General features: G+C 37.3%; 1 pseudogene; it reads left to right on the plus strand.

The window, feature by feature from the left end:
* The first annotated feature begins 12,769 nt into the window (after positions 1-12,769).
* Positions 12,770-22,595, plus strand: LOC109676384 (regulator of nonsense transcripts 2-like; annotated as a pseudogene).
* Positions 22,596-23,451: the final 856 nt, after the last annotated feature.

Genomic DNA, 23,451 nt, shown 5'->3' on the forward strand with positions numbered 1-23,451 from the left:
CTTTCATTAAGGTCTTTGATCCACTTTGAAATGTTATTAGTACAGGATGAAAGACAGGAATCTAGTTTAAGTCTTCTACATGCAGATATCCAGTTTTCCCAGCATAAATTTTAAGTGTACAATCACTGAGCTTTGACTAATGATCACACCCATATCACAGCTATTATTACAAAATAGAACATGACCAACTCTCTTGAAAATTTCCTTATGCCTGGGCCCAGTCAATCCCTGCCTCCACCCACAGAGATGACTGCTGTTTAGTCCTTTTTTCTACTGTCAACTTATTTTGCCTTTTCTAGAACTTTATATCAGTGGAATTATCCGGTATAGACAATTTCATTTAGACCATCTTAATAGCAATAATTTTGTGATTAATCCACAATATTACATACATCAGTTTTTTTTTATTATTGAGTATGTATATACCATTGTATGCACGTACCATGGTGTGTACATTCACTTGTGGATGAATCCTGGACCGTTTCTGGGTTTTAGATGTTATAAATACAGTTGTGAACATTACGTACAAATCATCTTGCTGATTACTGAATCCCTTTTAAGACTTAACTATGTTATAGAATACAAAGCTCAAAAAGATATTAGTCTCCTAAGCTCATACTACATAAATATCTGTGAACTCACAGAAACCTGCAAATTCTACCCTGGCTGGCTGGTTTTGCTTTTCTTTGTATCTTATAATGTGTTTAGGTATTTTCCTTTTAAGTCTAAAGACATTTGATAAAATACCAACATGGCTGAAATGTGTTTTGTGTTTGACATAAGGGAATTTTGTATTCTTTCATATTCTTAATACAATTTATAGGGATATTTGAAGTTGCAATCCAGTGACTTTATCTGGGTTGGAGGTCATACCAATAATCTATGAAGAAAATTACATAAATTTGTGGAAAAGACTTTGAAAAATCTAAAATGCAATTTATTTTCACTTGGGAGTAGTTTTTTTTTTTTTTGTAAAAGATTGCTGCTAGTTTGAATCTGTCTGTTTTCCTCTTGTTTCTCAATAATTGAATTCCTGAACTTGGGCAGAGCAAAAATATTAAAAACTACCCTTCAGTCTTTCTTATATCTAGGTGTTTCTTCCTTTTTATCTTCCTTCCTTCCTTCTTTCCTTCCTTCCTTCCTTCCTTCCTTCCTTCCTTCCTTCCTTCCTTCCTTCCTTCCTTCCTCCCTCCCTTCCTTCTTTCCTTGCTTCCTTTTTTTAGACAGGGTCTTTCTCTGTAACTATGTAGACCAGGCTGGCCTCTAACTCACAACCTTCCTGCCTCAGCCTGTGGAGTTCTGGGATTACAGATGTGCACTAACCACATCTGGCTTATCTAGGCCTACATGATTAAATTCTGGCCATTAGGATTCAAGCTGAAGTGTGTGAGTGGGTGTGTATGCAACTTCCAAGCACAGTGAGCAAAACCAATCAGAGCCAGCCAGTCATACTGAGTGGAGGAGACAGATCAGTGTTCAGAAAGCTGAGGTGATTAGAATTTATGTATTGTAATATCAAAGAAGAAGGAAATTCTCACACAAATTGCTCTGGAGGGCTGCAAAGGGTTGTCCTGAAGGCTTTCATGAGTTTCAAACCTTTACTCAGGTTGTGGTCAAGGAGAGGAAAGAACCACTAGGAAATAGCAAGCCAGGTAATTCCTAGAGATCACACCGGGTAGGAATAATTGCATTCTCTCTAACCTGAAGGTAGAGAACCCAGAATGCAGAGTATTTGTTAGTCCTTAGGAATGCAACAGTCACCATGATTAAATTATTAAAAATAATGTTTTTAGAGAATATTAAGAATATTTCAACAGTTCTTGTTCATTAATCCCATTATCTCTATCATTCTTTGCTCTGTTTTTACTGACTTTTTAATGAGATGTATTTCCTTATTTCATTGCATGGGTCTTATACTTTGGATTTTTACATTTTTTGAATCCTAGATTTTGTCTTATTTCTTTAAAGAGTACTGGACTTTTATTCTAGCACGTTGCTATTTGCACACCTGTTTTAAATGTTTACCCTCGTTTTGTGCTTTAGAGTCAGATGTAGAGAAGCCTTTGCTCTCACTGCCTGGCCTGAATATCTACTCCTGCAAAGGGGCCTGAATCTAACTGTAGAGAAATCTATGACCCGGGACCTTGTGGAAAACAACAGAGCAATCAGTCAGAAATTAAATGCTGTTGTGATACCAATAGCAGCAGGCAGGCTAAAATGTTAACAGAGAGATCACAGAAAAGAGATGTTCAAAGAGAGCTTACTAAACAAATGTCATCCCAAGGTGGCTGTGTGCACGCCCATGGCTGTGCCCTTTGAATAGAAATATAATATACTTCAATGAAATAGCTTAGGCAAATTATTTCTAAAAACAACTAAATAAAGCAATAACAGTCTTTGGAGAGTTAGAATTACTACAGCATATTATGTAAAATGTCTAGTTAGACAAAAATTCTAATACATGCAAAGAAAGAAGAAAGGTATGATCCATAAACCAGGAAAGAAGTAGGAAGCAGAAACTTCTTTGGAGAAGGCTCTGGTGTCAAAGACTTCAAAACAAGAATTACAAATATATTTGAAGAACTAAAGGAAACCAATCTTAAAGAAGTGAAAGAAGATGACAGGTATAAGCACAATGAAATGCAAATATTAATAATTGCATTAAATGTGAATAATGAATACAGTGAAAGGGAGAAATTGTCAGATGGAATTTTTTTAAAAGCAAGATCCACATATTAGATTAAGAAATACAAATAGATCAAAATTGAAAGGATAGAAAGAAGATATATCACATATATAGCAGCCATATGAAAGCTAGAGTAGATATACTATTATATAAAATATAAATAATATTAAATAAATAATATTATTAAAGATGAAGAGATTCATCTTATGATGATAAAAGCATCAAACTATCACATTACACCTTGAAGATTTAACAACAGCCCCAAAGTACATGAAGCTAAACCTCACAGAATGGAAGGGAGAAATAGATAATGTCAACAATAATGGTTGAAGACTCTCATACCATACTTTTCTTTTTTATTAGCTTATATTACATTGTAGAAAGTAAGGGGTTTCATTGTGATACTTCCACACATGCATATAATGAACTTTGGCCATATTCACACCCTCCAGTACCCTTTCTTATTTCTCCTCCTTTCCCCCCTTCCCCTGTAGTCCTCCCTTTTACTTCAATGACCTTGTTCCCCATTGCCCAGCTTCCACAAAGTAGAGAAAACATGCAGTACTTGCCTTTGAGGAACTGGCTTTGCTGTTTTCCAGCAAATGGCATAATTTCATTCTTCTTAATGGCTGAGTAAAACTCCATTGTATATATGTAGCAGTTTTCTTTATCCATTCGCCCATTGCTGAGTGTCCAGACAGATCCAATACTTTGGCCATTGTGAATAATGCTATGCTAAACATAGGTGTACAGGTATCTTTTAGTAAGCTGACTTTGCTTCTTTGGGGTATATACCCAAAAGTGGTATGACTGGATCATATTGTGGTTCTATTTTTAATTTTTTTAGGAATATCCATCAGTATGAGATTTATATTCTCTCCAGCATTGAATAAGATTTCCTCTCACACCTTGTCTTCTACATTTGGATACCCAATTTTCCCAGCACCACTTGTTAAAGAAGCTGTCTTTTTTCTTTTTTTGCAATGCATAGTTTTTGGCACCTTTGTCAAGAATGAGGGGCAGTACCTGCTTAGGCTTATTTCTGGATCCTCTATTCTATTCCACTGAACTACTTCTCTGTAGTACAGAGTCGTAGTACCATACTGTTTTGTTACTGTGACTCTGTACTGTAGTTTGAAGACAGTCTTTTGTGTTTCTATGTGAATGTTAGGATTTTTTTTTCTATTTTTGTGAAGAATGACATTGTAATTTTGATGGGGATCACACTGGATTTATATATTGTTTTGGTAATATGGTAATACCCTCTTTCAATAGTGAATAGGACAACCAAACACAAGGTAAAGAAGGAATTAGAAGACTTGAACAACATTACAAACCACGTAGGTCTAATAGGCCACCCACTGTCATACACAAATTAGACTGAGCAGTGCATCCAATAAAAGCACAATACATGTTCTCTTAAACACTCATGGAACGTTCTCCAGGACTGACCGTCATGGTGGTAATGTAAAATGTTGCAACCACTTTGGAAAACAGTCTGAAAGTCCCATAAAAGTCTAGACACAGAATTCCCAAATTACTCTATGTCCCAACAATTCTACTACTAAGCATGTACCAAAGAGAACTGAACAGATATGTCCACATAAAACTTGCAATAAATGTTCATGGAAGCTAATAGCTGAAAAGCAGAAACAATCCAAATGTCCATAAATGGATAAAAGGATAAATAAAATGTGGTGTTTCCAGAGATTAGAATATTATTTGGCAAGAGAATCAATAATATATGTTATGGCATGAAAAACCTTGAAAAATTTAGGCTAAGTGAAAGAAGTCAGTCACAGAATACCATGTGCTGTATAATTTCATTTTTATAAAATGTTAAGAATAGGCAAATTTATAGATATGGGAAGTAGATTACTGGTTGCCTGGCCCCAGTGAGGTGGGAGGAAATAGAAAGTTATTGTTAATAGGCACTGGATTGCTTTTGGGGTGATAAGAATATCCTAAAATTGATTGAAGTGATGACTGCACAACTTTGTTAATGTACTAAAAATCACTAAATTGTATACTTAAAACAATGGATTATATAGTATATGAGTTATATCTGAATAAAACTGTGAAGAAATATTTTAAAATATTCATTCCATTGGCCCAGATATTTATCAGATACTGGTAAATGAGATGTAAGAAGTTTCCAATGAAGGACTTCATTTGCAAATAAGGTAAAACTTCTTCAGAAAAACCCTTTTACCTCTATGTTTTCTTCCTCCTTTAAATTTTCATGTGATATGCGGAATCAAAGCAGTCATCTTATAGACAGGAGGAAAAAGAAATAAAGATGAGCTGGGAATGGTGGTGAATGCTGGTAATCCCTACACTCAGGAAGCTGAGGCAGGAAGTTCTTGAGTTCTAGGTCAACTTGCACATAGTGAGATCCTGTCTCCAAAAACAAAAACAAAAAACCTCAAAAATTACAAAGAAAGTGTGGGAAGAGCTTGCCCTTGATGGTACTAGTGAACAACTGAGCCAGGCTGGCAACCTTCTCTAACTCTTCTTGTCACGTGGGACAGTCGCAAGGCTGGTTTTCTGTGAATTGAAGACAAATACATTCCTAACTGATAACAGAAGAAAAGGTAAAAGGTTTATGAAAGGGAATGAGCAAGAATGTAATTTCTTGAGTACTTACCATTGGTTATATTAGAAGCAAACTAGTATTTCCTCAATATTTACTTTATACCAGGAGCCTTCACATGTGTACATCTTGCTTTATTTAATTTTCACAAAATGTCATGAGGCAGTTATGGTTACCTGCCCTTTATAGGTGAGGATAAAGTTAGTTATTAGAAAATCCCAGCAAAGAGCAGCAGGATTTGAACCCTGGTTTGTTGCCCTTTATTGCCTGTGATATTTATGTTCTCTTATGTCATCCCTTTGTGCTTTGCCATGCTTGGTTTAGTGTATACAAAATGTCTTATCATTACCATGTTTATTTTCGATATTTATGAATCTTTTCTATCATGGCTTTTCTTTTCTTTTTAAGAAAACACCACTCAAATTTCTGCCTCATTTCTAATCAATGCCTTAGCCTGGTCTTGTATAAACTGATAATCCAGTGCCTTAGCAACGGTTGTACCACAGGATTAAATATAAAATTGCTTTAGTTAAAAATGTAAGTTTTTAACTTCAAAGGTTTTAGAAAAATTTATTTTATCTTAGACAAAGATAGTCTTTCTTTCTTAAAAAGTGTTTTTGCTAGTAAATGATAGTTGTATGGGGGTCTTGTTGTGACATTTTCAGATAAACCATTCTTTCATTAGACAGAAAAAATAAGGTTATTATAGAAAACTTGAATTCACAAGAATAGAATAAAGAAAAATATTTACTAATTTCCACCTTTAATTCATAAGATTTTAATATATTTCCTTCTAGTCTTTTTGCTATGGTATCCATGGATTTGCATAAATGTGATCTTACAATTTCTTTATTTTTGCACAATTTGCTATTTCACTTTTTGATTCAATTACTGCAGCAGGATTTTTACAGAGGGCACATTTTTAAAAATAAGCTCTGCATTCTTTCACTTTTTCACTTCCTTCTTTTAATCTATCAAAACACTTATCTAACATTTGAGGATAACTAGCTTCTTCAAAATGCTTACTACATAGGAATATTGTTGCAATAAGTGGAGATTATGTGTGTGCATATCAATAAACAGAGTATTTACTTACTGACTACAACTGGCACTCTCCTTTTGACAGTTTAAAGGTGTGTCTTGTGTTAAATTTCTTTGTACATTTTATAAAGGGGAAATAAAATGTGAGAAGGAAAGTGAAAATAGAGCATTAAGTGGGAAGCAATTTTTTTTCTCCAATAACTTCTGATGGACTTTACCAAACTCAGAAACCAGGCCAATTAGAGGAAAGTGTGTGAAAAGCCATTTTGCCTCTTTTTACCATGGTATAGGAAAACCAGTGGAAAGGTGATCAGGAAAGAATCTCCCAAAATATGAATCCACAGAGCATTTTGACTAGAATTCAGTCTCAGTGCATGCTGGTGAAAAACCATTATGAGCCAAGAGTGGAGGTGTATACTTGTAATCCCAGCACTTGGGAGACTGAGGCAGGAGGATCTTGGGTTTGAGGCCAATCAGGAGTACACAGGAAGACCCCATCTCAAAAAAAAAAAAAAAGAACATTATGATTTCCTTTAGGTGTGTCATGACTTTCCAGAAATGTTTTGCAGATAAAGATGTTGATAAGCAAGCTGGCTGGAAAGAGAACTGGAGATGAATTGTGCATTTTGTGCCTGTGTGGGTGAGTGTGTGTGGGCATACATGCCCCATGGAATCCTGCGCTAATTGATTTGGAGGTTGTGTGTGTGGCGATTGGTAACTAAACTCTTCCCTTTAGAAATTCACGTGTAGGCCATGACCAGAGTTGAGTGTTAATAACATTCAATCATTATCTTTTCAGCTATAATCACATGGATGTCATAAATTCAGAAGCCTGTGCACATGCCTAGGTGTCTATGTCTACTTAAATATGGATAATTATATGTATATATAATTATATATATAATTACATGTGTATTTATAATATTTACTACATATAATGCATTCTTTTTCATCTACACTATACTGGCTTTTAAAAAGTTCATCATTGCTACTCTATCAGCAAATAAAATTAATTAGTTTTCAGACTATTAGAGGACAAACTAACTTGCTTTCAGAAATTTGGTAGAGATGAGCCCAGTATACTCGTGGATTGGGAAGCATCTGGTCTGGTTTGAAAAGAGGGCATTTGATGGTAGTATAGAAAGTACTGTGGGATGGATTGGGTGAAGTGTAAGTTATAAAATAGTGAAAATTTAAATTGAACTGCTTAATTTCTCCTCAACTCCTATTTTGTTGTTATAATTGTAAAATAATCTCCCCAAATACCTGCAAACTGAACAGGTGAGAGAACCCAGGCTACAACATTTTACCCAGAGTAGACTAGTTTGCAGAGAATGTACTTTGTACTATTGTATTTATTTTTGGGCAGTACTAGGAATTGAAGACAGTGAAGCCCTCTACCACTTGCTCACCATGTCCCCAGTCCTTTTGCTTTTGGTTTTATTTTTCAGACTTGTCACAATCCTTGATCCTTCTGTCTCTACTCCCCATGTAGCTGGGATTTCATGCACACACCACCACACACCTGGGTTTGCCTTGTGTTAGTAAATTTAAAATGTCCATGCTCCTTGTAGCATCTCCAGCAGACAGGGCTGAACTGCGGGAGGCTGGGCAATAGAGGAATCCCACCTCAGCGTCAGCCTCAGCCTCAGCTTGTCTCACCCTCCAGTCATTCTTCTAGGTGTGTGTCTGGTTAGCAGCCCCATAGTTTGCTCCAAGTCTCTCTCTCTACCTCCCACCTGCCAACTCTCCCTCTGTCTCAGAACTCCAAACCCACTTCTGCTTCCCAGGGTGGTTAACTACAATAATGAAATTCACAGGTCTACATTGGTTTCTCCACGTGGTCTGTGATGGCAGCCTATGTCCTCTCTCCTCATCTGAGTGTTCCTTCCTCCCTTTCGTTATTTCTCCCCTTTGGTCACTTGTCAAGTCTTTCCGTTGTTGCTGTTAATTTCCCTTCAGATTTTCTCTTTTACCCACACAGTATTATTTAGAAATGAGTTGTTTAATTTCTGGATGTTTGAAGACAGTTTTTTGGCCTGGGGGATGTAGAACACTAAGCATCTTCATTAGAGGTGATGAGACAGAAGACAAGAGGACTTATTTGACTTTCTAGCCTTGATTTCCCTCTGGTTGACCTCCAGTTCTTTTCCCTCCAGCACATAGGCATTTATTCAGTCATATTGGGCCAGTCTCAGTGCACTGTGTAATGCACACAAAAAGCTTGACCTGCTGGACCTGAGCCCCCAGAAGACTGATGGTTTAGGGGAGTCTTTTCCCCTTAAATCATATTTCTTTTTTTTTTCTTCATCATCTACCTAGCTACCTTTCGCCTATCTTCCTTTTTCACTTATTTCTTTTGTGTGTGTTTCTTTTGTTTCTTTGTTTTTGGTGGGACCGGGCTTTCAACTCAGGGTTTCCCAAAGCAGGTGCTCTACCACTTGTTTTTTTTTTTTGCTCTTGTTGTTTGTTTTGTTTTTGCAGTAACTGGGGCTTGAACTCAGGACCTTCACCTTGAGCCACTCTACCAGCCCTATTTTTGTGAATGGTTTTTCTTTTTCTTTTTTTTTTAATTAATTTATTCACATGCGCATACATTGTTTGGGTCATTTCTGTCCGCTGCTCCTCATCTCCACCCTCTCCCCTCCTCCCCCTTCGCTTCCAGGCAGAACCTGTTCTGCCCTTATCTCGAATTTTGTTGAAGAGAAGACATAAGCATAATAAGAAAGACAAAGAGCTTTTGCTAGTTGAGTTAAGGATAGCTATACAGAGAGATTCCTAGCATTGCTTTCCTGTACAAATGTGTTACATCCCAAGTTGATTCATCTCTAACTGATCTTTACTCTGGTTCCTGATCCCCTTCTCATGTTGACCTCTGTCACTTTAAGGTTTTTGTATTAGTTCCTCTGGAGTAGAGACATCAAACACTTTCATGTTTTGGGTTTTCTACCTATTTCTATATCTCCCGTATGTGCTCTCTCCTTGTCATGTGATCCAAGTCCAACCACATTGCTGCATTTGCCCTACATCTAAACTCAGCATATTCTGAGCCTGGCTGACCTCGCTCAGAATGATGTTCTCCAGTTCCATCCATTTACTTGCGAATGATAAGATTTCATTCTTCTTCATGGCTGAGTAAAATTCCATTGTGTATAAATACCATGCATAAATGGATCATGTATAAATATTGATCCATTCATCAGTAGTGGGGCATCTTGGCTGTTTCCATAACTTGGCTATTGTGAATAGTGCTGCAATAAACGTGGGTGTGCAGGTACCTCTGGAATAACCTGTGTTGCATTCCTTTGGTATATCCCCAGGAGTGGGATTGCTGGATCATATGGCAGGTCTATGTTTATATTTTTAAGAAGCCTCTAAATTTTTTTTCCAGAGTGGTTGCACTAGCTTACATTCCCACCAGCAGTGTACAAGGGTTCTTTTTTCTCCACATCCTCACCAACACATGTTGTTGGTGGTGTTTTTGATGATGACTATTTTAACAGGGGTGGGGTGGAATCTTAGTGTGGTTTTGATTTGCATTTCCTTTATGGCTAGAGATAGTAAGCATTTTTTCATGTGTTTTTAGCCATTTGAATTTATTCTTTTAGGACATTCCATACTAATAAAAGGGGAAATAGACCAAAAGGAAATAATAATTATCAACCTGTATGCACCCAATGTCAATGCACCCAGTTTCATCAAACATCCCCTGAAAGGCCTAAAAGCATATATTAACTCCAACAAAGTGGTTGTGGGAGACTTTCAAACCCCATTATCATTAATAGATAGGTCATCCAAACAAAAAATCAGTAAAGAAATCCAAGATCTAAAATATACAATAGATCAAATGGACCTACTTGATGTCTACAGAACATTTCATCCAACTTCTACATAATATACATTCTTCTCAGCAGCCCATGGAACCTTCTCCAAAATAGATCATATACTAGGGCACAAAGAAAACCTCAGCAAATATAAGAAAATCAAAATTATACCAGGTGTACTATCTGATCACAATGCAGTAAAACTAGAACTCAACAACAAAAGTAAAGACAAAAAACATGCAAACAGCTGGAAACTAAATAACTCATTACTTAATGAACAATGGATCATTGATGAAATAAAAGAGGAAATTAAAAAGTTCTTGGAAGTCAATGAAAATGAAAACATAACCTACCGGAACCTATGGGACACAGCAAAGGCAGTCCTGAGAGGAAAGTTTATAGCCATGAGTGTGTATATTAAAAGGACAGAAAGATTTCAAATCAGTGATTTAATGCTACATCTCAAATTCCTAGAAAAACAAGAAGAAGCAAATCCCAAAACAAGCAGAAGAAAAGAAATAATTAAAATAAGGGATGAAATCAATGAAATAGAAACAAAAAAACCCATATACTGAAGAGAACACCCACAGAGTGGGAGAAAATATTTGCCAGCTACACATCAGACAAAGGACTGATAACCAGAATATATAGGGAACTCAAAAAACTAAATTCTCCCAAAACTAATGAACCAATAAAGAAATGGGCAAGTGAACTAAACAGAACTTTCTCAAAAGAAGAAATTCAAATGGCCAAAAAACACATGAAAAAATGCTCACCATCTCTAGCAATAAAAGAAATGCAAATTAAAACCACACTAAGATTCCACCTCACCCCTGTTAGAATAGCCATCATTAGCAACACCACCAACAACAGGTGTTGGCAAGGATGCGGGGGAAAAAGGAACCCTCTACACTGTTGGTGGGAATGTAAACTAGTACAACCACTCTGGAAAAAAATTTGGAGGCTACTTAAAAAGCTAGACATTGATCTACCATTTGATCCAGCAATACCACTCTTGGGGATATATTCAAAAGACTGTGACACAGGTTACTCCAGAGGCACCTGCACACCCATGCTTATTGCAGCACTATTCACAATAGCCAAGTTATGGAAACAGCCAAGATGTCCCACCACTGACGAATGGATTAAGAAAATGTGGTATCTATACACAATGGAATTTTATGCAGCCATAAAGAAGAACGAAATGTTATCATTCGCTGGTAACTGGATGGAATTGGAGAACATCATTCTGAGTGAGGTTAGCCTGGCTCAAAAGACCAAAAATCATATGTTCTCCCTCATATGCAGACATTAGATCAAGGGAAAACACAACAAGGGGATTGGACTTTGAGCACATAATAAAAGCGAGAGCACACAAGGGAGGGGTGAGGATAGGTAAGACACCTAAAAAATTAGCTAGCATTTGTTGCCCTTAACGCAGAGAAACTAAAGCAGATACCTTAAAAGCAACTGAGGCCAATAGGAAAAGGGGACCAGGAACTAGAGAAAAGGTTAGATCAAAAAGAATTAACCTAGAAGGTAACACACATGCACAGGAAATTAATGTGAGTCAACTCCCTGTATAGCTATCCTTATCTCAACTAGCAAAAACCCTTGTTCCTTCCTATTATTGCTTATACTCTCTCTTCAACAAAATTAGAGATAAAGGCAAAAAAGTTTCTGCTGGGTATTGAGGGGGTGGGGGAGAGGGAGGGGGTGGAGTGGGTGGTAAGGGAGGGGGTGGGGGCAGGGGGGAGAAATGACCCAAGCATTGTATGAATAATAAAACAACAAAAATTTAAAAAAAATAAGCAATATTCAAGAAATAATAAAAAAAATTTCTTTTGAGAAAATTCTGTTTAATTCAGTTGCTCATTTCTTTATTGGTTCATTGATTTGGGGAGAGTTTAATTTTTTGAGCTCCCTGTATATTCTGGTTATCAGTCCTTTTTCTGATGTGTAACTGGCAAATATTTTCTCCCACTCTGTGGGTGGTCTCTTCAGTTTAGAGACCATTTTTTTGTTGTTGTTGTGCAGAAGCTTTTTAATTTTATGAAGTCCCATTTGCCCATTCTTTCTCTTAGTTGCTGGGCTGCTGGGGGTTCTATTGAGGAAGTCCTTGTCTATACCTATTACTTCCAGAGTATTTCCTGCTCTTTCCTATACTAAATTCAGAGTTTCGGGTCTGATATTTAGGTCCTTGATCCATTTTGAGTTGATATTAGTACAGGGTGATAAACATGGATCTAGTTTCAATTTCTTGCAGATGGATAACCACTTTTTCCAGTAACAGTTGTTGAAGAGGCTGTCTTTTCTCCATCATATATTTTTGGCCCCTTTGTCAAAAATAAGGTGAATATATTGTGTGGATTCATATCTGGGTCCTCTATTCTGTTCCACTGGTCTTCATGTCTGTTTTTGTGCCAATACCATGATGTTTTTATTGCTATTGCTTTGTAATATAGTTTGAAGTCGAGTATTGTGATATCTTTAATCATATTTCTTTTGAGTTATGATGTTGTTTAAAATCTCTTCACCCTTGGAACTCATCTTGACCCCCTTCTTGCTGACCAAGAACTGTGCACCGTGGGACTCCCACCTCTGTCCTTCTGGCATGCTATCAACATGCACAATGCAATTCTTCGCCAGCATCTTGGTGCTGACCAGATCCTTACTGGATGCATTGTAGACAACATCGATGGTGCTTGTATTGTGAGAACAGAACTCCAAACCCTAGGAAGAGTTCCTCACATTCAGCCTCCACGGTTCTGATGATTCTTGTTAGCTGATCTTGGCATTGGTCCAGGTGTCCCAGTTTTTACTGCAACTTTTTATTGCAGAGTTTCTTTTGCCCCTCATTTTGTGGCACTTGTACCAGTTGTCCCAAGGGATGCCTGTTGCTCATTTCTACCTGAGAAGAGATTGTTCTGCTGTTTTCTTATTGAGTTTTGGTGGATAGCCTTGTGGTTGGAGAACACAACTCTGTATGATTTTAAGATGTAATTGTCTCCTATTCACCCTGTTGGTGAGGGAGGGGATGGCCAAACTTATGATACTTGATGAGGGACAGATGAGACGGGCAGTAGTTTATCAGTCACATATACTCATGACTTGGGGAAGGAGGACCTTGCACACCATAAAGGGCTACAAGAGTTGCATTTTGGAACAAACTGAACAATTATGGATTGTGGGAGGCAGGCATTGTTGTATCAAGAGGTGGAGATGAATAGGATCAAAGTACATTTTATACATGTGTAGAATGTCATAATGAAGCCCATCAAAATGTACAAAAAAAATCAAAAGTTTAAAAAAAGAGTTGGGGGATTGGCTCAATACTACAAAGTGTAAAGCCAATTATATCGCCCGATTGGCTGGAGGATGTGATTGGCTCATTTGAATAGTTCCATGGCTAACAAGGAAATTTGCTACTGAGGGATATGCAAGAATTCCAGCCTTCTTCCTAGATAAGGAAGTTTAGCTAGGGAGCCTTATCCACAATAGCAGAGTAGGAAGGGGGAACTTGTGGTTAGCCAGATGAGGCCCTCCCAGTGCCATCAGATGTCAAGGCAGCAAACAGTATTGGACCTTCATTTTAGGACTCATGCCACATTTCAGTTATTTTAAATTTGTTGAAGTTTGTTTTATTGATCAGGATGTGGTCTGTCTTGATCTGTGTTCTGTGAGTAGCATATCCTGTTATTTTCAAACAAAGTGTTCTATAAATATCAGATTCTGTTGCTTGATAGTGTTGAGTTTTTCAAAATCTGTGCTGATTTCTAGTCTAGTTATGCTACTGATTGGATTTCCTTCTTTCCTTCCTCTCTTCCTCCTTTCCTTCCTTCTTTCTTTTCTTTTATTTATTTATTTTTTTTTTTGGTAGTACTTGCATTTGAACTTAGAGACTTGTGTTTGCTAAGCAGAGGCTGTATTGATTGTTGGGAAAGGAATGCTGAGGTCTCCTCAAAGATTTAACCCTTTTTTTGTTCAATTCTATGCATTCTGGCTTTTTATATCCTATACTCTGTTGTTTGGTGCATACACGCTTAAGATTGTTATGTCTTTTTGGTGAATTGAGACTTTTACCATTATACATGTCCCGTTCAGACTCCAGTAATTTGGTTTAGAATTTGCATTATAGGGCATTATTGCAGTCATTCCTGCTTTCCTTTGACTAATGTTTGCAATATATATATAATATATATATAAATTATATATATAATTTTTTATGTCAGAAAGTGAGTTTCTTTTTAAATTACGTTTTTGCTTTTAATTGACACGTGGTAATTGTGTAATTTATGAGATATAGTATGACATTTTAATATATGTATAAGGTGTAATAATAAGATCAAGTTAGTTGGCATTATCATGTTATCATTTCCAGGTGTTATGAATATTTAAAATCTTCTCTATTAGCTATTTTGAAATATTAAATTAATATTGTCAATCAGAATTATCCTACTGTACTATAGAACATTAGAAGTTATTACTCCTATTCAACAATGCACCTGTACCTGTTAATCACCCTCCTTCTACCTGTAAATCCTCCCCTGCCCCACTTTTCCAGGTTCTGGTAACCACAAATGTGTTCTTTACTTCTTTGAGATCAATTTTTCAGCTTCCACAGAGTGTGTGGTAATTGTATTTCTGTGCCTAAATTTTTCACTTAACATAGTGTGCTCTAGTTTCAAACACGTTGCTGAAATTTCATCCTCTTTTATGCCCAAATAATATTCCATTGTGCATACATAGCACATTTTCTTTATCCATTTGCTTGTTGATGAACAACTAGTAGATTCCCTGTCCTGTGTATTGAGAACAGTGCTGCAAAAAGCCTGGGATCCCAGAAATCTATGCAGGCATCTGTCTCTACTGATTTAACCTCCTGTAGTGGAGTGCTGGGTCATGTGGTGGTTCTACACCTGGTTTTCTAGGAAGCTCCATTCTGTTTTCTATAATGGCTGCACTAGTTTCATTTCCATGAGCAACATATGAGTATTCCCCTTTCTCCACATCCCTGCATGTATTTGTCATTGTTTTGTGTGTTTCTGCTATTAGCCATTCTATCTCAGGTAAGAGATCTCATTTGCGGTTTTGATTTTTCTGGTGATTAGTGATTTTTTTCATGTGCTTTTTTACAATTTGGAAAATGCAGCAGTGAAGCCATTTTTCCAGGGGTTTCCTTTTATGGGAGACTTAATTACTGATTCAATCTTATTTCTTGTTAATGGTCTAATCAGGTTATCTATGTCCTCATGGTTCAATTTTGGTAGATTTTATAGATGTAGAAATTTATCCATTTCTTCTGTTTTTTCCTATTTGTTGGTGTATAGCTGTCTATTATAGTGTCTAATGATCATTTGCATTTCTGTGGTAGCCACTGTAATGTTTCTTTTTTATTCTCTGATTTTATTGATTTTACTCATTTGTCATCTTCTTTTCTTAGTCGATCCAAAGAATTGTCAATCTTACAACTTTTTGTTTCATTAATCTTTTGTATTTTTAAGTGTTTCATTTATTTCTGCTTTGATTTCTTCTCCAATTTTGGGTTTTGGTTTTTTTGGTTGGTTTTTGCTTTTGTAGTTCCTTGAGTTTCATCATTAGGTTGTTTATTTAAAGTATATTTTGGGTATATATAGACACTTATTGTTGAGAATTTTCCTCTTAGTACTCATTTTTCTATATCCCATAGATATTGGTATGTTGTGATTTAGATATGAAATATCCCCTGATGTTTCACGTGTTGCAGAGGTAGAGTTTTGGGGAAGTGATTGGCTTACAAGGGCTCTGAGTTAATAATGGACTAACGAATTGATACAGTCATAATTTGATGACATTAGTTGTAGGCGGTGGAAGCTAGGAGACAGGACTAGTTGGAGGAAAGGGGTCAGAGGTTGTATCTTTGAAGGGTACATTTTGTGCCTAGTGCCACTCCTCCTGCTTCCTGGCCACCATGAAAGAAGTAGCTTTTCTCAGCAATGCCCTTCTGTCATGATATTTCTGCTTGCTACATAGCTGAAAGCAATGGGATCAGCCAACCATGGACTGAATTTGCTAATCTGTCCTCCTTTAAACTGTGTCTCTCATATATTGTCACAACATAAAGTCTGACTAACACATTGTGGTTTTCATTTTTATTTGTTTCAAGGAATTTTTAAATTGATTTATTAGTTATGCAAGAGAATGTTACTTAATTTTCATGTTGTTGTAAAATTTCTAAAGTTCTTACTAATTTCTGGTTTTATTCCATTGTGGTCAGAGAAAATAAATGCTAGAATTTCAATTTTTTGGACTTTGTTGAAACTTTTTTGTGACCTATTAGATGGCCTAATTTGAAGATGAGAAGAGTGTGTGCTCCTCAGTTGTTGAATTCACTATTCTGTAAATGTCTGTTAGGTCCATTTGTTCTATAATACAATTTTACTTTGATGTTTAGATGTTGATTTTTTGTGTCTGAATTATCTGTCCATTGAGGAAAGAGTGTTTTAAAAGCCCTCAGCTATTATTTTATTAGGGTGTATATATCTTCTTTTTGCTTTAATAATGTTTAATTTAGATAATTGGGTGCTTTAGCAGTGATTGCATATGATATACTATCATTGTATAGTGATCTTGTTTGTCTCTTTTTAAGTATTTTCTGTTTTTGCAGTACTGGTGTTTAAAGTTGGGATCTCATGCTTGCTAGGTGGGCGCTATACCATTTGAGCCACATCATTTTGGGAATAATGAAGAGCATAGTTTCTGTAGGTTCCAGTTTTTCCCCTCTGGATCCATCACCACATTAATGCCATGGGCTGCTATCAGCACTAAGGGGATTACCAGCACATGCTCATTCTTGAGATGCTGGGTATGTATCTGCTCAGTGACTTTGACTCAAAGGCTCCCCCATCCCCCAGTCTGGATGAAACTTTCTTGGAGTTTTCTTGGAACAGTACAATACTTTTCCTAATCAGTTGCTTCTTTCATTGGTGTGATTCCTGTACTATGGTTTGAGGGCTCAGACTGCCTATTCTGGTTCTCTCTCCCCATTTCTTCTTTATCGAAACATGTCTCCTTGGTATCTATCTTTCAGAGACCCTGAGCTAATATAATTATCATACATTTTATTTTATTTTATGTCAAGATCTTGCTAAATATATCACATACAGATGTAATTGGATCTGTAGATATCAAATACGTCATACTGTATAACGTGCAACACTATAAACATATAAACATATGTGGCATGCAGGACAATTTGATAATCAGTGTCATCAATATTGTAAATCTGATCGGGCTAAGGATGTACCTCAACAATAGCTAAGTAACTACCTCTCATATTTTAATTCACAAAATGGTTCAAATTCATGATCCTCTATCCATGACAAAGCCTCGTGTCATCAACTTTCACAGTCAGTCACTAACTTTTGAAAGAACAAAGGCTTACACCATCTTTGTAGACAGAACATTCTGCAAAAGCAGAAGCAGACATACCGTGTCTACACAGTTCAATTAGGTAGCCACTACCTAAGTATGGCTATTGTATCCTTGAAATATAGCTAGCATAACTGTGAATTTGTTTCTTATTTAATGTTTAATGCTATTTTATTTTAATTAATTAAAATTTAAATTTAAGAAGTCACATGTGGCTAGTGGCCACCATATTGCACAGTGTAGGCTGTAACATGTCACAAATCCTTACCTCAGCTTTTATTGCAATAACCATTATAGACAGAGTTTGGGCCATCTTCCTCAAATGCTTGGACCATTACAATAGCTTTGTAACTCTTCTCCATGTTTCATTATTCCCAACTACTATTTAGCTTCTAAGCTGCCACCAGGGTGATTTTTTCTGAAACACAAAATCAGTCACTACCCAGCTAAAAAGACAACCTAGAGAATGTGACACTCAATTGCTGTATTCTCCTCATTTTCCTTATAGCTGATGCTATGCATATCTGGTGGCTTTTAAGCCTGAAAAATGTATATTGGGACAAAAATGAACATATTTTAACTGTGGGGCATTCTGGAGATAGCTTGTGTTACATTACCCTAATTTGGGGATTGAGGACAAGATAATGAGGGAAATTTTTGGCAGGTGCATAAGCATGCATCTTTATAAGGTTTATTGCATTCTGATGAGCTGACCCTGTTCCCAGGCAGCCCTTCCTGATTATTGCCAATGCAGTGGTCAGAAGGAAAGACACATTTCTGGACCTCTCCCAGAGTGATGCTCTGTGGAACAGCCATCATGGTTAAATGCTGAGAAAACGAGATTCTCTAGGCAGAAAAATCCCATTTGTGAAACATCACAAATGAAATGCCATTCTCAATCCAGTAGATTATTTCATTATTTTGCTAATAAATCCATTATTTTCCTTAGTAAAGGCTTTTCCCTTTCCTTTGCAATGAAGCCAAAACTAAAAGGAATACTATCATATAGCAAAGCTTACTCACTTTGCTTTTTTCCATAGAAAACATTCTGAGTCTTAGTGTATTTTCCATTTCTCAGGAATAAGCACATGTGTGTACATGTGCACACAGAACACCCTTTAGTATATGTTTGGACACATGAGATCCTCAGGCATGCACATGCATTGCTTTCCTCCTCCTCTACTCAAACACTCTCCTGTCCTCTTGTTCTGGTCCTATCTGTGGGTCTTTCCACCAGACAGCTCCTCCTCCCTCCCATCGCAGTCTTCTTTATGGTAGATGAACTTTTCTTTCTCCTTGGAGGAAGATTTAATTGCAGGGTTTCACATTTTCAAAGAAAAATGTTTAGACTGGAGGGATCAGACATATTAGACAAATGTGGTTTGCTCAAAAACGAGTGGCAGAAGGTCCCTTCTCTTTCCTGGTAGGGAACTCAAGAAAAAACTCTTTGGCTATTTCTGAAATAATCCCTATTGATTATATTTTTTCAAATGTTGCCTGATTCACTTGGAACCCAGTTGTTAGGTTTGATGAGCGGTCAAATAAGTCTACAACTGCATTTGCTGTTCACAGGCATGTGACTGGATAATCCCAAAACTTATTTGCTGCAAAGTTGGCTCCTTAGTATTGCCGTGTGCACACAGCAGTAAGATTTCATACATTTTGCAACTTGCAACGATGACTCTTACTGTTCTAAATCCTTTACCTTACATTATCACTGGTGATGAAATTGTACTGTTTGAACTCAGCTCAGACATGAAAGATGATTTTATTATTATTATGCTTGTCCATTCCTTGACTAGAGGCTAAGGAAGTCACTTTTCTGATAAAGCCAGCTACAAGCTGCAGAAGATATCACCTGCAATGGCCTGTTTTTTTGAGGGGGAAACACTGATAGAAGAAAATAGCATGATTTGCAATTATAAATCAAGCTTTCATTTCTCATTCTGGGACTTCAACATTCAACCAATAAATCTCACTTTCTTGTGCATGCCACCAGCTTTATGCTTTATCTCCGAAAGCAAACTTTTCCAACTTGGTCTTCTGCCATTCTTAACTTTTTACTGTGGCTACAAAACTGATTTTATTTTCTTCCTTTACTAAAAGTCCAGTGGAATTTCCTGGCCCTCTCTGCTAGAAACCGGACATGCTTATTGGCAGGCTGAAGCTTACAATACAGCCATGTGTGTGCATTTATATCCAAAGCGAACGTCTTTACTTGACACATCTTGGAGAGAGTAAACTGTGACAGATTAATGATTTCCTCATCAACAAGACATTGATGCAAAAGGTTTGTAATAAGGATGTATTTGTAAAAAAAAAAATCTCTGCATACTTGAAAAAAGCCAGATGTAAAATAGAGTTTATACTATATGACTCCATTTGTACAGAGGTTCAAAACAAGCAAAAGAATCCCAGGTGTTGAAAGTCAGGGAAGTTGTTCCCCCTCCAAGGGTCTAGACTGGAAAGAGGAATAAGCCGGGGTTGGGGAGTGCTGATGACATCCTGTTCCTGATCTTAGTTATAGTTATCTGTTCTTTGAAGATGGATGGAATAATGCTCTTACAAAACTGTGTACTTTCTGTCTGTATGACACACTTCCATCAGAGATTAACAAACACACTAAAGAAAATACACTAAAAATATTCTCCACACAGGATACTAGAATAGTAAGTATTTAATTGTTTGAGTTCAAGAGGGCCTGTATTTAAAGCAAAGCACATTATTGCTGTTCTTCTTCTTTACCATGTTGCACAACTACTAAACACCAAAATTCGACACTCTGTGGGACCAGTCACAGGTCTTTTTTTTTTTTTTTTTAAGAACATAAGCCGATTGCTTGCTTTCTTGCTTTACTGGTGCATAAACAAGACTCGAATGTGATGAATTTTACAAAGTGTATTGCATGGCTAAGGCAAGTCCCAGAGTAAACACCCGGAGGCACATTTTAAATGATACTCCCAGGCACCCTCAAACTAACCCCCACCAAACAGTTTTGCTGAAGGGTTAAAAGCAACAGAAAGAGCAACAAACCTAAGTGTAGAACACGAGAGCAGGGGGTCTGAAAGCATGGGTAATAATATTTACTCAGACTGGATTCACATCCTACTTAACTCTACAGGAATTCTCAACAGTTGGTCTTCAGGACTGGTAATTCCAAGGTTCATTAACCTATTTTCAGGTGCTCTGCTTTCTGAGCTGCCTGTGTTCAGAAAGAAATGTCCTCAAAATTCTCTGACGCAGGCTGCAGCTTCTGTTCAGAGCTAATCATGACGTGTTCCAGGGCTCAAGATAGGAAATGAAAGCTTTCGGTGATTGTGAAGTGGAAAGTTTTGAAATTAGTACTCCCTGCAAACATTTCATGTTAACCCCATTGTAATCAGAGAGCTATGGAAGGTAAATAGCCTGTTGAAATGGATGGGCTGCGATTTATGAAATGAGGCTGTGCTAAAACCCTGAATATCTGAACCATTTAGGAAAGACAGGAGACCCAGACGATCTGAACCTGGCCTTCCTTTATTTCTTAGGACATATGTCTCTGTTTTTCTGCTGAATCACAAAGTGGGATTTCTGAGTTAAATTGTTCTGCCCAATCAGGCTAAGCCCTGGGGAGCTGGACAACACACATTCGGTGGTTTCTATTATGGGATGCCTTTGAGAATCAGATTTCTAAAATGCAAAGACTGCAAAAATCTTTTTCTGGGTATACTCCTTTTTGAGACATTTCGGAATTTGTAAATTTCCCTAAACTCCTTTTCCTCTGTAAAAGGAACCTTTGGTTTATCCTTCAGAATGGGGTCTCTGCTATATGATACATTTGTTATAATAAGCTCTTTTTCAAGACGGACAGCAATGAACCCCCTGCACAGGAGCCAAGACAAGCTTGCATTATGCTGATTTCTGTGCTGCCCAAAGCAGGGCTGGAGACAGCCTCTTGGATTTTAATTATCATTGTGCCCTAGGTTTCAAATCTTTCTTTTCTGCAAGTTGCCTCCCAAATAACCCCTCTGCCCCAGGAACACATAGGAAATGTTTTGATATCTTAAAGTCTTAAACTTGTCCTTCAGAGTTTGTGAGTAAAAGGTCAGAATATCCAGGGAAAATAATTGGGAGATATTATATATATGTATAATTATATATATGTATAATTTTATATATATTTGGTGGGACTGTGGTTTGAACTCAGGGCACATTTGCAAAGCAGGTGCTCTACTTCTTGAGCCACACCTCCAGTCCATTTTGCTCTGGTTATTTTGCAGATGGTGTCTCGGGAACTATTTGCCCAGATGACCTTGAACCACAATCTTCCTGAGTTTAGCCTCCTAAGGAACTAGGATTGAAGGCGTGAGCCATCAGCACTAGGCTTGGACCACAGTTTTGTGGGTTTGGAGGGAGGATGGTCAAAACACTCTGTTTTCCAGAAGGAAAGAAGTACTGTTGGGTTTCCATATCTAAGTTTCTGCATCCACAGATCCAATCAACCAAGGATGAGTAATATTTGAGGCCCAGCCATGCTGATTGTCCTGTGTCACATAATGCCATCTGAGTGTAAAATTTTTTGTCAGCAAGTATGGAAGAAAAGGAATTTTTGCTAAACAAAAGGAATAAAGACCCAGTGAGCAGCACGGAGAAACCAAATGGCCATCTCAAAATCACTGTCAAGAAGGTAGTCAGTAAGATTCCTGATACAAAAATAAATAACTGAGGGAAGATAAGAGAAAACAGGAAGGGAATGAGCACAAGATAAAAGAAGAAAAGGTGAAGGTAAAGGAAGAATTAAAGAAAAAAGAGGAAGAAGGAAAAAACAGAGGAAGAGGGGGAAATGCTAGAGGAGCAGGCAAGGATATCAGCAAGAAGCAGCTACACAGTGAAAGAAAGAACACTTTCAGCTTCATCAGTAAGTTTGGGAGTGACATCAATTAAGAAAGGAACTTCACAGCAAAACCCAACATGCTACAGACAACCAGAGGAAAATTTCTTTAGCTGTCTAGACTTGAGTTTGAAGAAAAATACTGATGCTGTCAAGAAGCTAAAAAACTAGTCAGAGCAACTCCTTGCCCTATAATTTATTTGTTTATTTAATTATTTATTTTTGCAGTACTTGGGGGTTAAACTTGCCTGGAGCACAGGCTAGACAGTGCTCTACCATTTGAGCTATGTCCTAGCCCATTTATTTTCTTTTTGAGATGTGGTCTTGCTCATGTTGCTGGGGCTGTCCTTGAACTCATGATTTTCTTGTCTCTGCCTCCTGTGTAGCTGGATATAGAAGGTGTGAGCCACCACACTCTGCTTCCTTACTCTATAGGTTTTAAGGCCTGAGTTTAAGCAAATACATTTCAGAAACTGTAGCTCCCATTGTGGAAGCCAAACAAAATCTCCGATGTGAACTGTGCTGGGCTCCTCCGCTCTCTGTCATCAGTGCTATGCTGACTTTGCCCCTCACTTCAGGTCTGGAGAAAACATGTTGAAACAAGCTAAAAAGAGAAAACCCCTAATGTTAGCAAGCTAAGAACTGATTTACGTTTCATCACAAATTGTCAGTATTCGGGATTTTCACTGACAAAGAAGGTCCTTCCTTAATCTGTGAATACAAAAAAAAATTATTAATGCTGATAGAGTCTCACACTCAGGTTTCTGTGGTGATTGATTCCTGTTGTCACTGTGGAGATGACATTATGGGGACTTGTACCAAGAGGAGTAAAGAGCACAGTAAAGGGGTTGAATTTGAGATTTCTCTCCAGTGAGCTAATTAGTTCAGAGACACAGCAGCCTTTCCAGAATCTTCTAAAAGGACTTTATGCCTTTGAGAAAACACCTGAAAGGGGACCACAGAGCACTTCAGAATACTGAGAAACAAAGCAAGTGATTCTCAAATGTTCCTCAGAACTGAAATTTAT

This window comes from Castor canadensis, chromosome 8, assembly GCF_047511655.1.
Source record: "Castor canadensis chromosome 8, mCasCan1.hap1v2, whole genome shotgun sequence".
NCBI lineage: Eukaryota > Metazoa > Chordata > Mammalia > Rodentia > Castoridae > Castor > Castor canadensis.